The sequence below is a fragment of the Phoxinus phoxinus genome, assembly GCF_949152265.1.
Source record: "Phoxinus phoxinus genome assembly, chromosome: 9".
NCBI classification, from domain to species: domain Eukaryota; kingdom Metazoa; phylum Chordata; class Actinopteri; order Cypriniformes; family Leuciscidae; genus Phoxinus; species Phoxinus phoxinus.
The window spans coordinates 29,312,451-29,335,869 of record NC_136884.1 but is presented as its reverse complement, the minus strand read 5'-3'; the positions used below and the strand labels follow the sequence as shown (position 1 = coordinate 29,335,869).

At 39.2% G+C, this 23,419-nt stretch overlaps 1 long non-coding RNA gene across 1 annotated transcript; it reads right to left on the bottom strand.

Moving 5' to 3' along the window:
* Positions 1–7,564: 7,564 nt before the first annotated feature.
* LOC307004460 lies at positions 7,565–17,861 on the bottom strand. The gene is made up of 3 exons (XR_013799031.1): positions 17,768–17,861; positions 17,154–17,301; positions 7,565–8,820 (listed from the first exon to the last, which is right to left on the bottom strand). It is a non-coding gene; the product is annotated as an uncharacterized lncRNA (long non-coding RNA).
* Positions 17,862–23,419: the final 5,558 nt, after the last annotated feature.

Sequence of the window (23,419 nt, the reverse complement as noted above, 5' to 3'; positions counted from 1 at the left end):
TCATCAAAGAACTAGGAAATAATTTTAACATATCTCTGGGTTGGAACACGATGAGAAAAAAATGGGTAGGGGCTGTATAAGTTCATTATTCACAGCCAATTCACTGGAGCAATTACAGTTCCCTTTCGTTGTCACTTCGAGTTACGTCGAATGACGACGAATGGGGTTCGCTTAGAAGCCTATCCTCTTCGAACAGTAATAAAACGAGCCAATGGCAAGCAAATGCCATGGGTCTGCTGAATTTGCATAGCATAGCTCCGCCCCACCTTGTGGGTATAAAGGAAGTGAGCTGGCAACATGCAGATATGTTTTCGCTTTCGGAGCCAAGAGCATTCTTCACTCCACAAGCCATTCTGAGATCATCTCTCTTCACTCTTCGAGACGAGCTACTCTTCAGAAGTGTTGGTGTGACGGCGAATTCCAGCGAGCTTCATATTGCCTGCCGATCTGCGCAGTGGTCTGCCAGTCGTGTGTCTCTCCCTGGGCGCTTCAACACTGCTGTTTGAGTTTTATCTCTCTAAAAGAGCTGCACACGGCGCGTCTTTTTAAAGACGGTTCGCCCGTGTGTTTCTGGGTGCGATACACAGATTAAATCAGCTGATGGGCACGGACGCTGTCTGATGTGTTTGGGCAAACGCACAGACAGCGTTCGTGGATGCGTCATGTTCTCATTGCGGGGACATGACCATCGCAATGTAACGATCGAGACTCGATGACCTCCTCGAGAGAGAGTCCCCTCATCCACACCCCGATCTATTCTCTCCGAAACAAGAGGGAATACTTCGGCTGGTGGCCAGGGTGATCAGAGGCTGCTGTGTGGAACCAACCCGACGATCTATCCTCGGTCCACACACTCCTCTTCACATTGCAACCTGTGTGGTATCCGGATGAGATCGCTGACCAGTCCCGGCCAGAGGTCGCGGGCTGGTCCAGCATTTCATTCGATGCCCCGGCAGATGAAATCTTGTCTATCGCCGCATCACAAGGTGGGCGTGAGTACGCTGGAGAAGACTCGGCTGTGCTGCCTCCTCCGGGTGTGCCAGCATTGCCCGAGTCTGAACCAGAACTCTGCCATGCTTCCCCGGGCAGTCGCAAGCATTTGGGCTTGTGTGGAACCCTCCGCCATGTCCCAAGCGCTTAAGGCTGATGATCGGTTTTTGGGGACGCACCGGCACACGTCGGCCCGCCCCCAATTCCTTTCTTCCTGGACGTGCATGAAGAGGTCATGAGATTACTCAGCGGCCTCTTCCACCTTCTCTGCCCTCGATGAGGTCGCGGCCAGTGGGTACACTGGGGTTCCCCCTATGGAGTGTTCTGTGGCAACACAACTGTGTCCCCACAGCGCCTCCACTGGCGTGGCGGCCCTAAGCACCCACCCACCCCAAAGCATGTAGGTTTTTGTCTACTCCGGTGGCAGAGATCTATAGAGCTGCGGGGCTGGCTGCCACCTCACTGCATGCTATGCCCATCCTTCAGGTCTACCAGGCCAGGGGTGCTCATTGCTAATGCACGAGGGTAGGGCTGGTCCAGGGCTCTTGCAAGAGCTGCGTGCCGCCACCGACCTCGCTCTACGGGCGACGAAGGTGACCACACGCTCCCTGGGTCAGGTGATGTCCACATATGTGGTCCAGAGAGAAAAACTGGCTTAGTCTGGTTGATATGGGCGAGGCTGAGCGAAACCGCTTCCTCAACTCCCCATATCCCAGACTGGCCTCCTCGGCGGCGCAGTCGAGGACTCTGCCCAGAGTTCTCGGCTGCCCAGAGCGGACTGAGGCTCTGATCCCGCGGCCAGCTGCTCAGCCGCCGGCTCAGCTGCCTCATTCCGCTCGCCGCCGAGGGTGCCCTCCTGCGACACTCCCTGCCGGCCCTAGCAGCACCCTTCACCCAGGCCGTGAAGGTAGTCGCAGGAAGGCGCCCCAGCCCGTACCAGCCCCGCAGCAATGCGGTGCTCCCGTTACGGGCAGCTCAGAGAAGTGTTGCAGTTCTTTCTAGGAGGTGGTTGCAGGGCCACTCCTTCCCCCGGCCGGGGGAAAACCTCTTTTTCCAAAGAACTGTCTCTCCCATCTCTGAGCACACAGAGTTCTCGGACGACAGTGCGCGCCACCCTCGGGTCCCGCCACTCTCGCCCTCCTCTGTCACAGAGTTCTCGGATGACAGTGCGCACGCTCACGGGCCTCGCCACTCTCGTTCCCCTCTGTCGCCAGACCCCTGCCAGAGCACGCCCCTGTGGAACGCTGGTCCTTCCCTGGCCTCCTCTGGCAGGACGCGGCTAATGACTGTGCCCCCACACCGGGCCGCTATGCCACCCACGTCTGGGCCGGTCATTCCGCTTCGCTGCACCCCCGGGGGGACGTCTGTCGTTCGCATGACCCCGCTGGCACAGTCCGTGGGAGCCTGGTTAGAGCTTCCCCCCTGTCCCGCTGGCTCGCGCGAACCATCAGGCTCTAAGTCTCAGTGTACTCGGTATACCTGTATTTAGTTTCTGTTTTCGGTCGAAGTCCAAAGTAGTCGATGTCGAGTTCACGCGCATGATCATAGGTAACTAAACACATGCGCGTGAACTCGACAATCGACTACTTTGGACTTCGACCAAAAACAGGAACTAAATACAGGTATGTGCGCTGGCTGATATAACATCATTTTTATTGATATCTTTCACATCTAATGCAGTCAGATTCACTTGTGTTCACTCTGAAGGAATCACTCAACATGGCTGGGCACTTGTATGACACATCAAGGATGATAAGAGAAATAAAAGCAGGTTTAAAATTAGACCCCATTGAAGTCAATAGGGTGCACATTTTAAAAAGAGGATAACACGGTGTAGGCGATGTTAAAATTGACCGGAGTTCTCCTTTAAGACCTGATCACCCCCTAAAAGCCTGGAAAAAAGTCACAAGGCTGTGGATATTGTTAACAACACAATGCATTTTTATCTCCAGTTGTGCAATTTCCTATTAATGTAACAACAACAATATAATATCTGAAAATTATCCAAGTATTCTTGTTCTCACTTGATTATGGGTCAACCCTTCACTTGGGGTAAGGTTTTGTGCTTTAGAACGGAGGGATTTCCGGGGAGACTGCAGAGATTTTTCTTCCAATGAAGCCGTTGACCTGCCACAAAAAAATGCAGTTAAAAAAAGTAACTAAAAATGGAGACGCTTCTCATGAATGCTGTGCACCTTTCTGCCAAGGTCTGCCAATTTATAATCTGACAATCAAGTCAGGATGAGTGTAGTATGTCAGTCGTGGTCTGGTGGTTAGAGTGTTGGACTTGTAAGCAGAAGGTTGTGGGTTCGAATCGCAGGGCCAGAAGACAATGACTGAAGTGTCCTTGAGCAAGGCACCTTACCCCCATTTGCTCTACAGTGATAATTGGCCACTGGATAATACTTGTAAGTCGCTTTGGATAAAAGCGTCTGCCAAATGAATAAATGTAAATGTCCATCAAGCCTGAAACTTAAAGGGATAGTTCACCCAAAAATAAAAATTGTACTCGCCCTCGTGTTGTTCCAAATCCATATCACCTCCGTTTATCTTCAGAACACAAATTAAGATATTTTGGATCTGATCCTCCCATAGACACCACTGAAAGTGCACATTCAAATTACACAAACCTACTAAAAACATAGTTAATGTAGTCCATGTGACATGGGTCACTCAATGTGAACATGATAAAGCAACAAGAATACTTTTTTTTTTATCAGAAAGCTCTCGGATTAAATCCAAAATATCTTAATTTGTGTTCCGAAGATGAATGGAGGGGATACGGGTTTGGAACAACACGAAGGTCTCTCGCCTTTTGAGAGAGAGAGAGGAAAAATTATCTCCTTGTTTTTCTGTATAGACAGCAACCATAATTATATTAAAAGGTGTGCTAATGGATGAAGACAGAAATTACAATATCTTTGTAAACTACATTGTTAAAAAGATACGAGAACCCACCAAAATCAAACTTTACATATTTTTAAAACCTATATGTGAAGTTACACCTGTAAGATAACAAGTGAATACAAGAGAAAGAAATGAGAAGGAGAGAACGACAGTACAGTGGGGGACAACAGTGAAAGAGCAGGAAGGAGAGAAAAAGAGACTAAGAGGAGAGTAGGGTGGAGACTGAGGTAGGGAGAGGGCAAGTGAAATGGAAAACAGCTGATTAGTCCTTTACTAAAATGTCCACATACTTGCCATATCTTCAGAGACGACAAGAAGGCTTCCTTCTGTGCGATGTTCTCAAGGCGCTTGAGTTCGTAAGCAGACAGTCCAGAACATGCATCCTGGTGATACAAGGCATTTCTTACTAAACATTTAAAAGTTTCTTCCAGGTTGTGAATGTGCAAGGGCAGTCTACATATACACATGGATATCGGAAAGTCCGGCTATGGTGTGAATGTCTCAGCCTAAGATGTTTTAATAATTCATACCTGGAAGATAACGAACTTTCACACAATTTTCAACGCCACATTCACACATCACCTGTGAATGAAGACAAACACAAAAACAACTCTATTAGGTTATTTGTGAACTTAGCTGCATTTTCACTTTAGTTTTTTGTTAGGGTTTAACAACATTAATGATGCTCCAAACGTATAAGCTAGCTCTTGTTCAATTGTATAATGTAAAATAATACCTGGAAAACCCCCACATTTTCAACCTAGTCTTATATAAAACATTGTTGGCATAATTATCATTTTATATAGTAAATTAAATACTTCACATTTTAACGTTTACTCTAAACATTTCAGTATTATATTGAAAATCTATTTTACATTACATGGACTGAACATTAATTAAAACTTCATATGTTCTACATTTTAACGTGTACATCTTTTAACTTATACTTACAAAAATCTATGTTGCCACGTGGAGGTGTGAACACGGCGAGAGGAAAACTAAGAAAATACCATAAGAGTTACGTTTCTGGAAAAAAGAATGAGAGAATGAAATGATATTCAATTCTGTAATCTAACTAGCCGTAAAACAGAAAACATTAGCTTACATATTACATTGACAATTCTTTACTTCGAATTCGATTCCCTTTTTTTCCCAAACATAAAAACCGACAACAATGGGTTAATTTGATGCATTTTAAAGTTGTTTGACCAAGCTAGCTAAAGTTACGATGCTAACGCGGGCTTCTGTATTCTCCGGTAAAACCGTTTAAAAAATCACAAACTACATACAACTTATCATAAATGGATTAATATTATATTAATATTACTCGATGCAAAATAAAATGCATAATTAGATGCATAATTTGAACAGGAGCAATACAACAAAGGATGTTTCGGATTACTTACCAACATGTGCGTGACGGATTCCCACAATATCCCGAGGGCTTGTGTCCAGCGAAAGTGACGTCGTTTCCTGTTTCCCAAATGGATTTTTTTCATAACTTTGATGAAAACCAATCACATAAACTTTAAATAACAGAATCTTGTTTGTTTTATAACTCTTATTATTCAAACAATGTTAGTATTTATTAACTAATTGCATTAAATAAATTGTATAATTGATTAAACCTTTTAGAGTTTATTTACTTTTAATGTATAGATTTAAAATAAGAGTTTTTAAATAAAATAAAATAGATGTAAATGCATAAAAACTAACTCTGCCATGAATCATTTATGTGAGTGCATTAGCATGGTTTAAATCATACTTATCTGACCGTTATCAGTTTGTAGCAGTAAATGAAGAGATGTCTTATCGATCACAATAGTGGTCTTGGTATGTTGCAACTTGCATCTAATGAAACTTTGAAATAAAAAATAAACAGCCCAGACTGCAGTGCAGACAATTCAGCATCAAATAAAAGAAAAGTTTAAAGGATTTCATTCAAACGTAAATGAAGCCAATAGCAAGTTGCTTTTGAGAGAGAGAGAGATAGAGAGGTCATAAGAAATGTTTTTTCTCTCCTAGGAATGTCCCTTTGTTGAGAATGTGGTCCATTTGTACAGTCCCATTTGTACAGTCCCTCTGAGTTTCAAGCTCATTTCTGACTTTCTAGAGGGCATGTGGAGGTATGTACCCCCCCCCCCCCCCCCCCCCCCCATGAAAATTAATTCTGTCCATGTTTTGTTATATGATAACAATTTTTTCTCTTTTCTCAAAGCTGTCTTCTTTTTTCTTTTCTGTATATTCTGTATAATATTAAAGGTGCTCTAAGCGATGCTGGGTGACGTCACTTCTTGTTGACATTCAAAGTATTGTCAAACAAAACGGAGGCTAGCTAGACCCTCCCTCCTCTTCCCGTCTCCTCCCCCACCCTTCGTTTCCCAGTGAGCATAAACAACGGCTCCATCATAAACAAATTTAGTCAAAGTTGTCAATAGCCTATAAATGAACATTCAAATTCATAACAAACAGTGGGTGAATACAATCATTCACACAAGCTGTCGCCCTACTGTGAGTTTCAGTTTGCTTGTTCATTTACAAAAGAGATTGATCGCTAGCAGCTATAAACCTATATGTTGTATTCACTAAAGTTTGCGCTGACTCCATAGATCTAGCTAATTATATCCTTGTGTTGGTTAGGCGAAAAAAAAATGGTTTTACCCACCTGTCCAGCAAAAACAGAGCTACCTGAATGTCGGATTGGAAGCCCCTCTGCCGGCGGAGTTCTCGCCACCTAAATTCGGGACTTCGCACGTTCCTTATCCTTTTCCCTCTTTGCAATTTGTTCATCGGAACGTCGTCTCTTTGGTCGTGTGTCGGCCATATCAAACTTTAAGAGAATATAATCCTAACTTCCCTCTTCATGCTTCTATCTCCTCCAAACATCCCTTCATGTGTACGCACACTAATTGGCCCTTTTCACACGCTCTCACGCCACACACCCATTTTCTCACGCAGAAAAAAAATTGCGAAGCAAAGAGGACACCGACAACGACAGACAAGACAGAGCAGGTTACTTTTGATACAAAATAAATTATCAGCTCTCAGATTCTGTCAATTTTATTACGCAAGTCAAACAATAAATACCGTTTTGCCGCTTGTAAATGTGACGTGACAGATCTCTGTAGCGCCTCAGTTCAAGCGGCACGTGAACCGATCAACTCTAACTCTTCTCGGCTCTGCTCTTTCTTTACTACTAGTAAATAAACCCGAACTTACCGAAATGTATTTCAACCGCGGTAAGAAGTCAATAAAACAGGTAGGCTAGAACAATGTCACATAAGTTACATTTACATCAGGAAAGCAATTTAATGACCATTTAAAGGCTAGAAAAATTAGCTATAGAGTTTTGCTAAATATGTCCACTATATTAGGCTACATATTATATTTTTACTTATATCATTAAAATATTATAAAGTTGTTATTATAATAAAGAATTATATTTTATACGCATTATTTCATTTAAGTTGTTATTTTTAACCTTTAATAAAAATGGCCTATGGCTCTCTGTTTACAGCATTAGTGATTTATTTTTGAACAAGTATCTACTGTAACTAATAATTATCAAAATAAATCTATATTGAATCAAGATGTCAAGCAATAATAAATACAGTAACCTGCCAGTAATTGTAACCATGCAGCCAAACATTGTAACATGTTGTCAGTAAACTTTTGACAATCACAACTTATTGTGATGCAAGTTTTTATTTTTCACATACACCATCACCCCTCTCACTCCAAGCTAAACTCAAAAGTTGGCAGCCCTGATTAAATATATTTAGAAAATGATCTGATATGGGCCACATTTAAAAGTACATATAAACAACTATTTGAGCAGAAAAATCAAAGTTGAGCCACAATTAACGGCATGAACATAGCCTTGATTTTACACATAGTTGATACATATTTTCTGGAGCTTTTTTAAATTGCTGAGCCATTTAAAACTTTCAACAGATAATTATCATATGCATCTGTAAGTGAGATGGCTAAATACATTTTTAGTTACACTGATCACAATTAAATCTTCCTTTTTAAATCTTTTTCTTCCTTTTCGTAAACCTCTTGCCACACTCCAGAACTTTGTAATTTCATTTCAGAATGAGTTTGCAAATGCCGTTTCAGGTCTTTTCGATATGTGAAACACCTCTTACACTGAGGGCACGTGAAAGGCTTCTCTCCAGTGTGAGTTCTCATGTGATTCTCAAAGGATGTTTTTTGTTTGGAAGTCTTTCCACAGTGATGGCACATGAAAGGCTTCTCTCCGATGTGAATTTTTACATGATTCTTAAGGTGTTTCTGGTCTGTGAAACTCCTTCCACACTGATGACATATAAAACTGTTTTCTCTTGAGTGAATTCTTATATGGCGATTAAGGGATGCTCCAAATCTGAAACTCACTCCACATTGACCACATACGAATGGCTTTTCTCCAGTGTGAATTCTCATGTGACAATGAAGGGTTGATCTTTGTGTAAAACTCTGTCTACATTGCGGGCATGTGATTGGCTTTTCTCCGGTGTGAATTATCATGTGGCATTTAAGACTTGCTTTTCGAATGAAACTTTGTCCACACTGTTGGCAGGTGAAAGGCGTCTCTCCAGTGTGAATTCTCATGTGGACATTAAGGCTTCCTTTTTTTGTGAAGCTTTTTCCACACTGTTGGCAGATGAAAGGCTTCTCTCCAGAGTGAATTTTCATGTGGACTTTAAGATTTCTATTTTGATTGAAACTCTTTCCACACTGTTGGCAGGTGAAATAATTTTCTAGTTGGTGGCTTTTGAGCTGTTTTTCGAGACAAAGTCTTTTCTATCTGTGAGCAACTAAATGTTTTTTCTCTAATCATGAAAACTTGATGTTCCTCATACTGATCTTTTTCTTCTGTTTCGTTCAGTTCTTGACCCTCCTCTTTCAGCGCCATCATGTCTAAGGTGGAAAAAGTAAACAACAGTTTAATAGCACAAAGTAACAGACAACAAAACCAACAACATCCTACCCATATTAAGTAACTCTCATTACCTATTATCAATATTGTTAACTCTTAGCTTTCTTTAGGGCATTAAGAGATTTCAACAAAGACAAATATGGAGTGCCACAGGGTTCAATATTAGGTCATCTAAACTTAATATAAACTTATAAAGCAATAAACCTAATATAAAACTGAGAATCTGTGGAATAACCTATTGAAAACTAATGATAATGTCTCAGGTGAATCATATACGAGGACAAACGCCTTATATATGATTCTCCTGAGACATTATCATACGTTTTCAATAGGTTATTCCACATCAAGTTTATTGCGGTTTATCCTGAAGTTTATTGCTTCCTTTTAAATAAACTTACTGGGTCTTATTCACTAATAATTGCATACACTATTCATATTAATACACACATTCGAATTTCTCACAAAAACGTTCTGCCTTATTCACAATATTCAATGTTAAATTGCTGAATATTACTTCAGGCACGCAGTCGCCATAGTTGCCAAGTCCGCTTATAATAAGCGACTTTGGGCTTTTTTTATTAGTAAGTCGCGTTAAAACAGCACGGGTTGCGGGTTGCGTTTTTTTTGGGCTTATTAAAAAAATATGGTTGCTTGTTAGGAAAATCTGACAAGCAACTTAGTTTTCTTAACATCTATGGTCACGGTTGCCGTTTTCACAATCTCCAATACATTGATTGACACTGTCTACTCACAGCTATAGCCAATCAGTGCAATAATATAAGTGCTGTGGCATAATTCGTCAAAACATTCCGCCGAATCCGCCCCCTTATCCCCCTCATTGGAGGAAAAATCACGTTCAACGTGCAGGCGCGCGCAACGCTGTAAGCTATGATAGACGTAAATAAATACAAACATTTCAATTTCTACAAAATATGCCTCCAACGAAGTGGTCCAAGTATGGCAAAAAGTACAACAAAGACTGGGAAAAGGATAAACAACTTAAAGACTGGATAGGTTAGCCTCACAGGTGATCGGAGATAAGGATAAGTTAGTGCATGCCCTCCGCTTTGTTGCAGTTCGCTGATTTTTTTTAAATCCTTTTTTTCCTAATCTGTTCATCCTTTTGTAATAAAGGAGTTGTTTCAGTTTAATATGTTGCAGGCTCATTTATTGGTAATAAATAATAAATGATAATGCTGAAAGTTAAATAATATAATAATATTGGGCGTGTTTTGGGCTTGTTTTTGAAGCTCCAGTTGCTTATTTGTCTCGCGAGAGTTGGCAACTGTGGCAGTCGCTCATTTAGAATACACCGAATTCATCAACATTTGAATATTGTGAATTAGGCAGAAAGTTTTTGTGAGAAATTCTAATGTGTGTATATTGTGTACATAAAGATATGGTGGAATCCGGTATTTCACGCCATGGCCGAGCGCAACTGGCTTTAAAAGGGAATGGGAGATGAGACTCTGGTTGGTTTATTTCATGTGATGCCCACAACACACCCATTACTCATTAAGAGAAGAGGGACAACCCTTTTAGACCATTTTCCCATCGTTTAACCAGCAAAAGTGGATTTGCGCCCTGCGCTTTAGACCATGTGCTAAGATCCTTAAAATAGGGCCCTGGGTCTCAATCACTAATAATTGCATGGATTATTCCATATTTGTACGCACAGGAGAACTTCCCACGAACTTCACAACACGTACGCACACGAAGCCAAATTTGCCCAGTGGCCTCTGTCCATCATGGCCTCCTAATCATCCCCATATACTGATTGGCTTCATCACTGTCTCCTCTCCACCAGTAAGCTGGTGTGTGGTGGGCGTTCTGGCGCAATATGGCTACCGTACATTGGTGGTGGTTAAGGAGATTCCCCCCTTCCATGTGTAAAGGACTTTGAGTGCCTAGAAAAGCACTATATAAAATGTAACAAATTATTAATTATTATTATTATTCAGAGAAACGTCAACAAAGCTATAACAAAGCTTTTCATACTCTATTTGATGGAATAAGATGAAATTAAATAATATTATTTAATAATTATTATATAATTGTATATTATTGTTATATAAGACAATACAACATACTTCAATATGTTAAAGGTCCCATGACATGAAATTTTCACTTTTTGAGGTTTTTTAACATTAATATGAGTTCCCCTAGCCTTTATATGGTCCCCAAATTTCTAGAAATTTCAATCGGTGTAAATCGAGCTTTTGCTATCTTTCTCTGCCTTTGAGAAAGTGGAAGCTCAATCGGGCTGATCTTGAATCTCCTCCGTATGACGTCATACGGAGGAAATGTTACCTCCCCTTTCTCTGCTTTGCCCGCCCAGAGAATATTTCCCGCATGAGAAAATGAGCTAGGAAGTAGGAACGCGTGCGCGCGATTTTAGTTTGTCCACGGGAGATATCATGGCTTTTGAGCGAGCGAAGCATAATAATTGCTCAATAATTGGATGTACAAATGAACACCGAAGCCTTTTTTTAGTTCCTTCATCCAAGCCCCAGAAGAACCAGTGGATTCATTTCATTTTCTCTGGAAATGCGCCGACACAACTCCCCAAAGTTTTGCATGTCTGCGGCAAACATTTCACCGACGACTGTTTCCTCAACTTGGGCCAATACAGAGCTGGCCTCGACGAACGTCTGAAAATAAATCGATCAAGCTACCAAGCAACACTTTCTGATGTGTAATTGTTCAAGTTCAGACAGGTAATCTTTCTCTCAAATCGTTCAATACAGCTGTTTATGCATCAGTAAGTCAAGCCAGTGACTAAAATATAAACTTCACATCGTTTCTTTTAGTAGGATGGAAATAATCGTATTTAAATTGTGAATAAATTATATACAGAAAGCGATCAAAGAACAATCTTTGTAGGAATCGCGCGCACGCGTTCCTATAGCCTACTTCCTAGCTCATTTTCTCATGGACACAGCGCGATCGAGTTTATCTGGACACTAGCCAAACTCGTTATGAAATCAATGACGCACGTTACACTGCACATGAAGCTCTTACTGTAACGTTATTTACATCCTCGTGTTTGCATTGGTGAAAGCAGAGAGAGTGCAGAAACTGCGTTGCAATGATAAGATCTTCATTCTCGCGATCAATAACAGACTCATCTGCTTGCGCAATGCTCATCACGGCAACATTTTATGTGATGGGAATAGATCTAAATACTTTAAAAACTTCTGACGATTTGTTAATCTCGATAGCTGTAATAGTAAAAACGTATAATAACTGTAGTAAAAGTATTCGAGAGTTTCACATGTAATAAGTAGCTATTTCATATGCAAGCATGTCAGCCAATCACAGCAGTGGGCGGTTACACTGAAGTCTCACACAGACACGCCCCTTCAAACAGAGTGTTCAAGTCAGAGGCTAAAACTGGGCTAGGAAAAATGCCTTTTGTTTCTAAATTATGACTATTTTTTATCTAAAAAACATACTAACATTATAAGGGCAACCCAGGAAACAATATAAAATAATATAATAACCCCATGTCATGGGACCTTTAAGAAGTTATTTCATCCTAACATGATTATACAGCCTTATGATCATAATTGTAGAGTAAGTGCTTTTTGCGTACGCGTGGTTTCAGTTGTTCCTATATATTTTCATACATTTAGAATTAATTTTATTACAACATTTTTGGTGCAATGTGATTTATTCTTAAAATCATTCATACGCATTTTTCACAAACAAATTTGTGTCCGCATGCTTAGTGAATGAGACCCACACTGTCTCTGCAAACAAATGCATTTTATGCGTGGTTTTCAATCAAGTTATTGATGACTGAATTTGCGAAGAAAAGCTGTGGATGGTTATTTTTGAGGCTGATCTTATTGCGAATGGCGTCTCATCAAGGGAGGCACAACCTAGCCACAATTGAGGTGAAAATGGGAGGACAATTTAATGTTAATAAAATTCCCTGTTTTTCATTTCATGATTTAGGATGTGTATTTCTTGTTTGTGATTTCACCACTGTAACACCATCATATATTACTGATGTCGAAACCACAGATGATATTCACCGTACGTGCTGAATCTGATAGAATTACTATTAATTGCTAATGTGAGTCTGAGGGGATAGAGAAGGAGAGGTTAGATCCATATTCAGAGACTTTTGCTTCCATTGGTAATAAATACATTTAAATTTGCCAATCACCATAGAGTTTTTTTAACTTTATGGTATAGCAACCAATCATCGTATAGACGTAAATTGTGTGACATTAGTTTGAACTGCTACTGCTGATAATCTAACAACCAGTGTTAAAGCTGAAGTCGGCAAGATTTGTTTGACTGATTCACCGAAACCGACACTATGCTCCGACAGAACAACATAAATCAGCCGGTTTTAGAAAAAAACCTGCGCTTCTATCTCCACCTGGAGCCTGTTATTTGTTTTGCAAAAATCCTTCGCTCCCGGTTCTTCTGGTCCAGTCAGCGCAGGGCTGTGTGAGATCAGACCGTCAATCACAGTTCATGCACACGCCACAGATCCCCCCTCGCGCACGTTACAATATCACATGCACACGCCTGAAGTTCGGAGGTGTGCTGGATTGTACAAAGCGTGATGGCGGAGAGAAAAAGAGCTCAGAATAGAGCTATATTTTTCGTCGTCACTCTTATTCAGATGATCTTTCCATATGTCTGCTCCTCTCTTTCTCCCAGACGTTTACATTTTTTACCGTTTTATGAGACATGCATCAAGCGCATGCCAACTCCTGTTCTGCTGGGTAGATCAGCACATTATGTGCGCATCTACCATGCACGCACACACACACACACACACACACACACACACCAGTTCTGACAGGATCTCTTCCCAAATCGTCCTTCCCTAACATTTTTTTGTCTAGTTTATTCGTTGACGAAAATGTTTATCATAGTTGTCGTCATTTAAAACTGGTTTTTATTCAGTTATCGTCTCGTTTTCGTCTGTGAAAAAATGTTGTTGACAAAAATAATGACAAATTATTCGTCAACGAAATGAACACTGCTAGCAACTACCTTAATTATAGAGATTAGATTTATTTTGAATATTTGATTGGCAACAAATTTACCACGGTACCATTCCAACAGCAGCTACATATTAAAAATGAGGGAAAACCCAAATGCCTAAATTGGATATAGGCAAAAGGACAAATTACAAATTATTGCGTCAAGAGATAGGTTAGGTTAGGTCAGTGTCCGTAACATTAATTATCACAATTCAACACTACAGTATAATTGAAAGCTATCAATTGGAAAATATATTAGGCTCCAAAAAATATAACAACTTTTAATTTAAGTGATCTTAAAACAATCTTCACATAACCCCATAATAAATGTCATATTGACCTGTTCCCACCTATCTACAGGTAGGAAATACACAGTCTTCAAACACTTTACAGTCTTCACTGCAGAAATAATAAAACAAATTATTAAAGCTACAAGTCAAGTTTCTTTAGTCAAGAGCAGTGAGTGATTTTCTCTGTTGTGTGATTCTGCCGTCACTGCTGCACATGTGGATCTCACACACGGCCCATTTACTCACAACTCTTTACGTTCATTTAAGACTTTAAGTAATTTAAGACTACTCTCATGAGGATACTCAACAAAACGGACATTTTGGACATTCATAACTGTGCTCTATTTTGACTTTTCGCGCTTGCATGGTTTAAAAGCATTTGCATGAAGAAGAACATGATTATATAATGTGATGCTAGCCAAAGGATGACAGAAAAAAAACGGATGCTGCGTTAATTGCGTTAAATATTTTTTACGTTACCGTTGACAGCACTGACATAACTGATCTGTTTATGTGAATACGCGGCAAGACGGACGTTGTGACAATATTTTCGTGTATGACTTATGATTTGCATTTTATTATAAATTTGTGTGCATTATTTGTTGTAATTAGAGACTTCCAACGATGCCACAGCAACCCGGTTAGGAAACGCTGGGTTAGGTGAGTGAAATTGTATTTATATTGGCTCGCTGTATGTGTCATTGTCTTTACGTTTTCGGTCTAAAAGTGATAAAAAAGACGACATGTCCCGCCTGTTGCAGTGGTTATCACTGTTCCAGATTAGCTATTATTTTGGATTTAATCTTTCATATAAATATGTCTGTTAATCCAGAAACCTTGGAGTGTCTACTTATTGGAACATTAATGGTTTATAAATAGAAAGCCAGCAAAGAATGCTCTTTATAAGCACAGAACTGTCACTCATGTTGTTCTGCACTCCTGTGAAAACTCCTGTTATAATCAATGAAGCGGTTTACACGGTCCAATTTTTGTGAATTTGTGCGTATCCAATTGAAATCCGATTAGATTTAGCAAGTAAACGGCAAAAAAATAAAAAAAATAAAAATTAACATGAGATGCAATTTTTGCAAATCCTTTTCGAGCTACGTTGCATTTCTGGAAATCTATTTCAGTCTGAGTGCTATAATCGGATTTGCCTTGGTTTATGTGACTTGAAACGCCACGTAAAGCGTAAACGTCAGAAGTTTTTAACCCTTTGACGTGTACGATCACACCGGTGTGATTAGACCGTTCAGTGCGTCACGTGATCAACTGCTAAATTCAAATCTGTGTTCACGCTTTGGTTGACGCTGAGCCACTCACAACTTTTCAGTGATTTCAACCACATAATCTTTATTTTAGGTTTCAGATATTTATACACATTAGTACTAGCAAAACAATACATTCATACAGATGTCTATGGAAGGACCAATAACAATCCTTTCAATTATAAATTTATGATGTCTTTTATTCATATCAGATACACATTGTGTAGATAAATAACTATAACACTTTCTCTATTTTGCTCCAAGTTCATGGCCACTTTTCTGTATTTCGGGTACAGTGTATGTGTATGAATTTACTAGAGCCGGGACTTTAACGCGTTAATTAAGATTAATTAATTACACAAAAAATAACGCGTTAAACATTTTTAACTAATTTTAATCGCACTTATTTTTGCACCGCGGAACGTTTCTCACTGGATGAGTTTAGGCGGACCGATTATACTGGAGCACCAACTAGCGTTCATAACTTCCATAGACAGTATATAAACGATAACTTCAGACAACAACAAACCACAGTGAACATGAACAAAGAAGCTGACGAGACCGCTTTGGTTGGCCCCGTGGATGGGATGTTTTGTTATAAAAAACGAACGGATGGAAGCGTCGATAAGAGCATGGTTGTGTGCAAGCTATGCAACAAGGAATTCGGAACGGCTATTGCTAACGTTACACTTAATGGCAAAAATAGCACTGGTCTGCTGGACTTGGTTGAACAAAAATAAACAATATTTTGTTGCTTAAGCTTATGTATTCAGTCATTATTCAATGGTATACTAAAAATCCATGTGAAAAAAATTACTTCTCACTGTTCTCAGGTCAAATATTTATATGCAATTAAAATGCGATTAATTTCGATTAATTAATTACAAAGCCTCTAATTAATTAGATTAACAAGAGTCCCGGCCCTAGAATTTACGTGTTGTCTGACTCTGATTCTCTGAATTGTGGTGTAAACTAACATGCCGCTATATACATTTCATTAAAAAGTTACTGCTCATTTTATTTGCTCACAGAAGAGCTTTAAATGAAGAACAAATGCAGACAGCAGCAGTAACTATTAAACTGTGTCAGCAGAATAAATGCTTTATTACTTCATCAGGAAGATGGTGTTTTTTAAATATTACTTATTGCATATTCAATTAATATTTAGGCTACGTTTACACTAGTTATGTTCAGGTAAGTATAATAATATTTTGTTTGTAGACTAAGTTTTTTTGAGGCTTTGAATATTGCTAACTTCTATGTGCATCACACAAAACAGTGAAAAAAATATAAAACAGCATTTACTGCATTTCTTTGTAATAAAATAAGCATTTATAGACCACTGTTTTCAATCAGTCTGGAAATAAAGTCACGGTTTGATACAACGAGTGTTACAAATATAAAGTTGATAAGTCAGATTTAATGGATTGCTTTAATACTGTCGCACAATTAAGTGATACATCTATAGATTTAATTGTTTTCTGTTCAGAAGTAGATATTGGGTTTAATGTTACACAATTGTTTTGTTTAGGTTATATCTGTATTTTTTCTATTTAATGTGTGACAAAAACTGTTAGTATTTGTCTGGTCATGTGATCTGAACATGTCTGTCCCGCTCCATGTGAAATAAGATCAATTTAATGTGACACTCATATGATATTCTTCAAAAACATCTCTCATTTCTGTAAAGCTGGACATTTTAATAAGGATCAAATGACTTGAGTTCAGCTGTGAGAATGAAACCAACCTGATTGTTCCTCAGTTTCTTCATCTTTCACTCTGAATGTTTCATCAATCTTCACGTCTTCACTCTCCTCTTTAATAAACGCCATCTTTATAATAGTGAGTCGCATGCATCTCAATCGCTTCACCGGGAGTTTTTCTGTGTGTTTGTCCTGTTTAAGATGAGAATAACAGAAAGATAAATGTCTGGGTGCACTCTGGTCAGTCAGAGTAAGAGTTAATGGACTTAAATCACCTGATTAGACAAAAATATTCAAAACTATTTTTAATAAAAGAACACACATTATATTGATTGTTTAAATATTTAGGTATTTATGATTTATATTTGGTATTTCAATGATTTGTAGATTACAGAGTTTTGAATCGAGAGCTTTGAATCACTGAATCGTTTTCAGAAAGAACTGGTTCAATCATTAACACTGATTTTTTTAGTTTAAACTCAGTTTCTCTCATCAGTACTTACAACAACTTTTCTGCTACTCTTGTTTTACTCACAAAACAAGGCTAGATACATTACAATGTTTAACTTAATAATAAATAAGCCATTTAACATCGTTTGTAAAAACTTTAAAATAGCATGAACTGGTTGAATTGATTGAAACGGTTTAAAACACAAACCTTCTTCAATAACAACAGATGCAGGATCGCGACGCAGCCTTATGACGTCACACCACCAGACCAAAATAAAAGTCCTGTTCACACACTGTTGTCTAAAATCATAAAAGTCATAGAAATTTGGTGTTGGTATATGTGTGTATATATATATATATGCAAGTATTGAAATGCATAGTCAGTGTGTTTATTTTAAGTGGATATATAGTTAATTTGATTCTAAAATACCAAAAAAAAAAAAAAAAGGTATACAATGTCTAAAATTGTGATCTTTCAAGAATAAATAGTGTGAGTTGCTGCCTATGTAGTGATTCAAATAGCTCACTAATGAGTGAACAAAGACACAATTCACTCCAGCTGCAATCCAAAGATAACTACAGTTTCTCTAAAAAATCATCACTTTGAATTAAATCACAAATTATTTTACAGGAAAGCTAGAGCTTTAGACTCACATGAAGAGATAAGATGGGTGAAGATGTTAGATTGTGCTGACTTCCTGCCAATGACAGGAACTTTGACAAGTGATTAAGTGATTTTATTGATAAATCGCTGGACAGCGATGACAATAAGTTCTGTGCTCCTTAATGATTCTGTGTGCGACTTTGCGTGCGAGCTGTACGTGGTCTGTGAGCTACTGTGTATGTGTGTGTGTGTGTTTAAGCTACAATGAAGGAATGTGTTATTTTAGAACAGCAAATCACTTGTACAGAAAACTGTTTAAAACGTGTATTCCCCTGATCAATATTGATCCCGATGGCATGAACTGTGAAAATAAAATTGGCTTTATTGTCCATTTCTCTATGGCAGGGATGATTGGATGGGCCGGATTAGAGAAAGATGCGGAAGGAAATCGTGGATGTTTCACCCGCGGTGGTGAGGGTATGTCTCTGCGGCGGTGAATCGCTCCTTAATAATAATATAATAATACGCTGGACCAGCAAGGTTTGGAAAATGGATGGATGGTTTGATTCAGACACTGGGATTCATTCAGCGCATAACTCACAGTGTATTATGGGTATTATCTAGCTGTTGAGCATACATCAGTTGTACACTCGTTATTGCGGTGCATTGTGGGATTGAATGAGTTCACTCAATAACGTCCACTATGGTTCCGGACACCACTACAAATGGCTGTACCCTCAAATAGTGCCCTATTTACGGGTATAGGGGGCGATTTCAGACACAGCCCTTGATTTTGGACATGTTGTGAATTTAGGGAGGGGCCAAATGCTGACAAACTGTCGACAAACAGAGGTAAGTCTACTGTACCTTTATCGTTAATGAGTTGATTACAGTTTTTCTCAATTGCTAAAACACAATTTCTGAAACCTTGCTCCATTTTCTGAAAAGATTAAACACAAAACCTCATCTTCAAGCACTACTTACAAAACCTCTGACTCCTATTGCAAAATAAAACTTTCGCCTCAAAAAAGTTTTACCTGTGTTCAAAATCAAACACTGCTCTCAAATCATAAACAAAGTGATGAAAATGAGTAAACAATACACCAAAAAATAGAAAACACATTATTCAAAACATATTGTTCTCTGGGAATCTCAAAACAAATTTCATATTTTTTTGTGATGAACGAAAACATGTTCTATCATAGTAGCTCAAAATTGATCAGAAATTACTACTATGCTTTGTTCTTTGCAATTTGTTTTGTTCTTCCTCCTCCTTTTACCCCTATTTTTACAGTGACCTTACGGTGGGCCGGTTTCACAAAGATAGACTTTGACTATGGCTTAGATATAGAAGATAGTCAGACTTCAGATAGACATCTAAATCAGACCGTTTCACAAAGCACTTAAGACTTTGACTATCTTAAGTAGGACTACACTGCAATGCATTCTGGGTAAACTAAGACACTTTTCAAAACAAAAAACATGGCGGATCGAGTAAGCGCATTCAGCCGCTCAGTGCAGTTTATCCCAGCAGAAAATTGGAGGAGTATAACAGTTACAAGGACATTTTACTTGGGAAATTTAGTGGAGAATGTAGTAACAAGAAGAAATGTTTGGAAAACCAAAAACCCTTTCCCTTCTCAGCGCTCTCCACGTTGTCTGCAAACCACAAATTATGAGCCATTTTCCCTTTTCTTTTGTCTGTTTGTGATGTAACTGATTGTTACTGCTGGTTGCCAAGGTAACATAGAGTCCTAGACCGAAGTTAGCCTGGGGGTAAGGTGTCTAATTTTTTTGGTCTAAATTAAGTCAGTCTTTATTTTTGTGAAACAGTCTAACTTGCATTAGACTAGTCTATGAGCAAATTTTAGACTTGTCTAACACTATAGACCGGTCTAAAATAGCTTTGTGAAACCGGCCCCAGATATCTGAAATGTAACTTTTTTTTCTTCTTTAAAATACAATTTTAAAATTTTTTATTCAATCATATTTTGTCTTTTCATTTTACATTTTGAGAGAATTTTATGGTACCAATAAATATTTCTGCAATAATTATCATTCATTTTTCCAAAATGTTTAAAAAAAAAATAAATAATGGAGTATTTCAGATTAAAACAGAGACAAGCAAGACATTTATAAAACTATGAATATGGTCCTTAATAAAAGTGTTTGTGCGCCCGAAAGCCAAAAATGTTCTGACTTATAAAACTGCGTATGCCTGAACCTGCGCAAAATTCCCTTTATAAATCGCAGTCAGCGGAAGATTGTGCACACAATCCTTGTTTAACGGTACAAGACATTAGGAAAATATCAGATATGGATGTACCGTCACATTCCATTGCTAAAAATCATTTAGTAACCTATCCTTGCCTTGTTTTTGAATTAATAAATAAAATAGTATAAAATACATGACCATAACTTCACTGATATTTGACTGTGCTAAGCAATCCTCGCCGTAGTTAAAACATTGAAACAGCATGAATGTTTCTCTCGCTTTCTCAAAACCTTAAACACAAATCACCAAACTTAAGCTACACTGTCAAAACCTTGGACTTGTCTTGCTATATCAAACAATTGCTTCAGAACTATGTTATCTTTACCCAAAACCAAACACTGTTTTCAGATAACACACACATCCAGCGAATGCATAAACACTACACAGCAGTCAATACACACTACAGAGATAAATGCAAAACACTGCACGCAGGGCAGAGCAGGGGAAAAATTATATTTATTATGAAGTACTTGCGCAATCCTGCACACATATAAGTGTAGTCACAAACAAAATATGCAGCAGATCAAAAGCAAGCAATGTCTTGGAATCATTCTGTCTCAGCATCATGCCTCTGGGCATGGTCAGGCCACAGGACCTCATCAACGTCACAGGCAATCCTGTCCCTTGCTAAACAACAGGGAAAGAATCCTTTAGCATGCCGAATCCAACCTTGAATCGCTTCCAATCCAATGTTGTCACATGCTGCATCCATTGACTGAATGAGATTTTCCTGTGCATTAGGATTTCTGTCATAGACCTTCCACCTCCATGCAGAAAAAAAATTCTTCAATGGGATTAAGGAGGGTGCGGGGTAGGGGTGAGGGTGCGGGGTGAGGGTGAGGGTGAGGTTTTTTGAGGATATTACAACAGCCGTTCCCCCCCCTGGTTTTTCAAAGGGGTTCCGGGACTGAGAAAAAGCACTGGCCGACGCTTGTCTGACTACCTTGACGAGTTAAAACTTCGGGACTATAGGGGGAAAAAACCTGTCTCCCCTTGTGGGTATCCAATCACTGTGCTTCTGTGATTCCACCATTGGATCGAGTATGGACCCCATTACACTTGAGGCCCCACTCGATCCCATAGATCTGACTCAGCTTAAAACCAAAGCTCGGTTTAAAACCTGGGTTACTATGGGTACGTTATTTTTAGAGCAAAACACACGATGCTGACGGCCATCCTAAAATCTGAATCAACCTGACTGTGTACCCAACACAAGATTACTCTGATTAGAGCCTTTTTAGAGTGGGCGTAAGCTTAGATCTAAAAAAACGAAAAGATCCAACGAATTCCTTTGACTGACTTGGTGTATTCACCACAGGGTTACTCTGGTTGGGTTTAGAGTAGGAGTAGGTGTGGTCCTAGATCCGAATTGATAAGGCAAAAAAACCGAACCCTGTCCAGACGAACCCCCCATGGTTAAGTTTAGAGCCTCTCTTGTACCAATTCCAATCTCCTATTCCTTCAAAATTGCGTGAGAAGGAAATATTCCAGACACTCTCATCAGTAGTGTACCCTAGGCTCATTGGGTGTTTCGACTCTTTAAACACTAGACACCCTCCTCCGAGGCGGCCTGCCCTGGATGATCAGTCCAGGACTGAGTGTCTTTCATGGCCAATTACTAATCGAGTTGGGTCAGATCCTCAAGACATGGCATCACAGCAGAGTCCTGCAGAGCGTGGATTCGCCACTCGAGGAGATACTTTCCTTGCTGCATTGCAAGAGATGATATTCGCTGTGATGTAGATTAAATTATGTGGCCAGACAGAGAGGAACGTCTGGATGTGCATGAATGATTACAGTACTGTGTATGTTGTATGTTCAGTTCCAATATGTATTGCAATATTGTTTACAGTTGTGCACAGCTCTACCCAAAGGGAGTTTATGTTTGTTGTAAATAAGGGTGTATTTTTTCTTTTGCACAATGCTGTGAACAAAATAGAATTGCAAAGAGCATATGCAGTAAAAATGTGAAACATACATATTCAGTGTCTTGTAGTTTCCTCACTAAATACAGTAATGTGTAACTTTACTGTATTTTTCAAATGGCTGTGCAAATAGTATATAGTGCTGTCTTGAGCATTTTCAGGTAGTGTCACCAATATCTGACTTTTTTGCATTGGAAAACATTTACAGAGTAAACTGTCATAATGAAAACATTGACAAAGCCATTTGACTATCTTGTTCATAAGCAATGGTGTGAAGACTTTTCATCTTGATGACACTGACACTTTCATTGACATTAATACTTGCTTTTGAGGAATGAGCTATCCATTTTAAGCAAGTGACACGCTTTTGCAGCTTATCAACTAAGTTTTGCAGTTTGTATGTCATGATCCTGGCTCTCTCTTCCTTCTCTGTCTCCCTCTTTTGTTCACGCGCACGCGCACACACACACACACACACACTCACACACATTCACTCACACCCACTCTCTCCTCATCTCATCACCCTCAGCTGTTTTCACTCTCTACATTCTCCGCGCTGATTTCCTCCCACCTGTTCCCTCTTTTCCTCTAATTGTTTCTGCTTTTTCTAGCTCTCTCCTTCCTTGTCTCATTGTCAATTTATTCAATGCTACATACGTATCGCATCTCTCTAAACCTCTCGTGTCTTGTCCTGTTCGTGCCCTTGCTGGAGCGTGTTCTCGTTAAAGAGCCTGCTGGCTATTTCTGTTTTCAACGGACATCTCCGTACTTTTCTGTTTGTTATATTGTCTGTGGACAGCTACTAATTTATATTAAAGACTGTTTTGCCGCATCTCGCGTTTGGGTCCTCTCTCACATCATCACATTGTACTAATTATTTTGAGAACTGCATTAACTGTTGTGCAAATGTAAATAGTGATGTGAGAAATGCACCAAAGCAACTGAGAAAAACTGTAATACTACTATTAGTTTTACGTAATACTGCAAGAAAAGGGCCAATTTTTAAAAAATATGTTACAGTAATTTACTGAGACGTTCCACAACTGTACATACTGT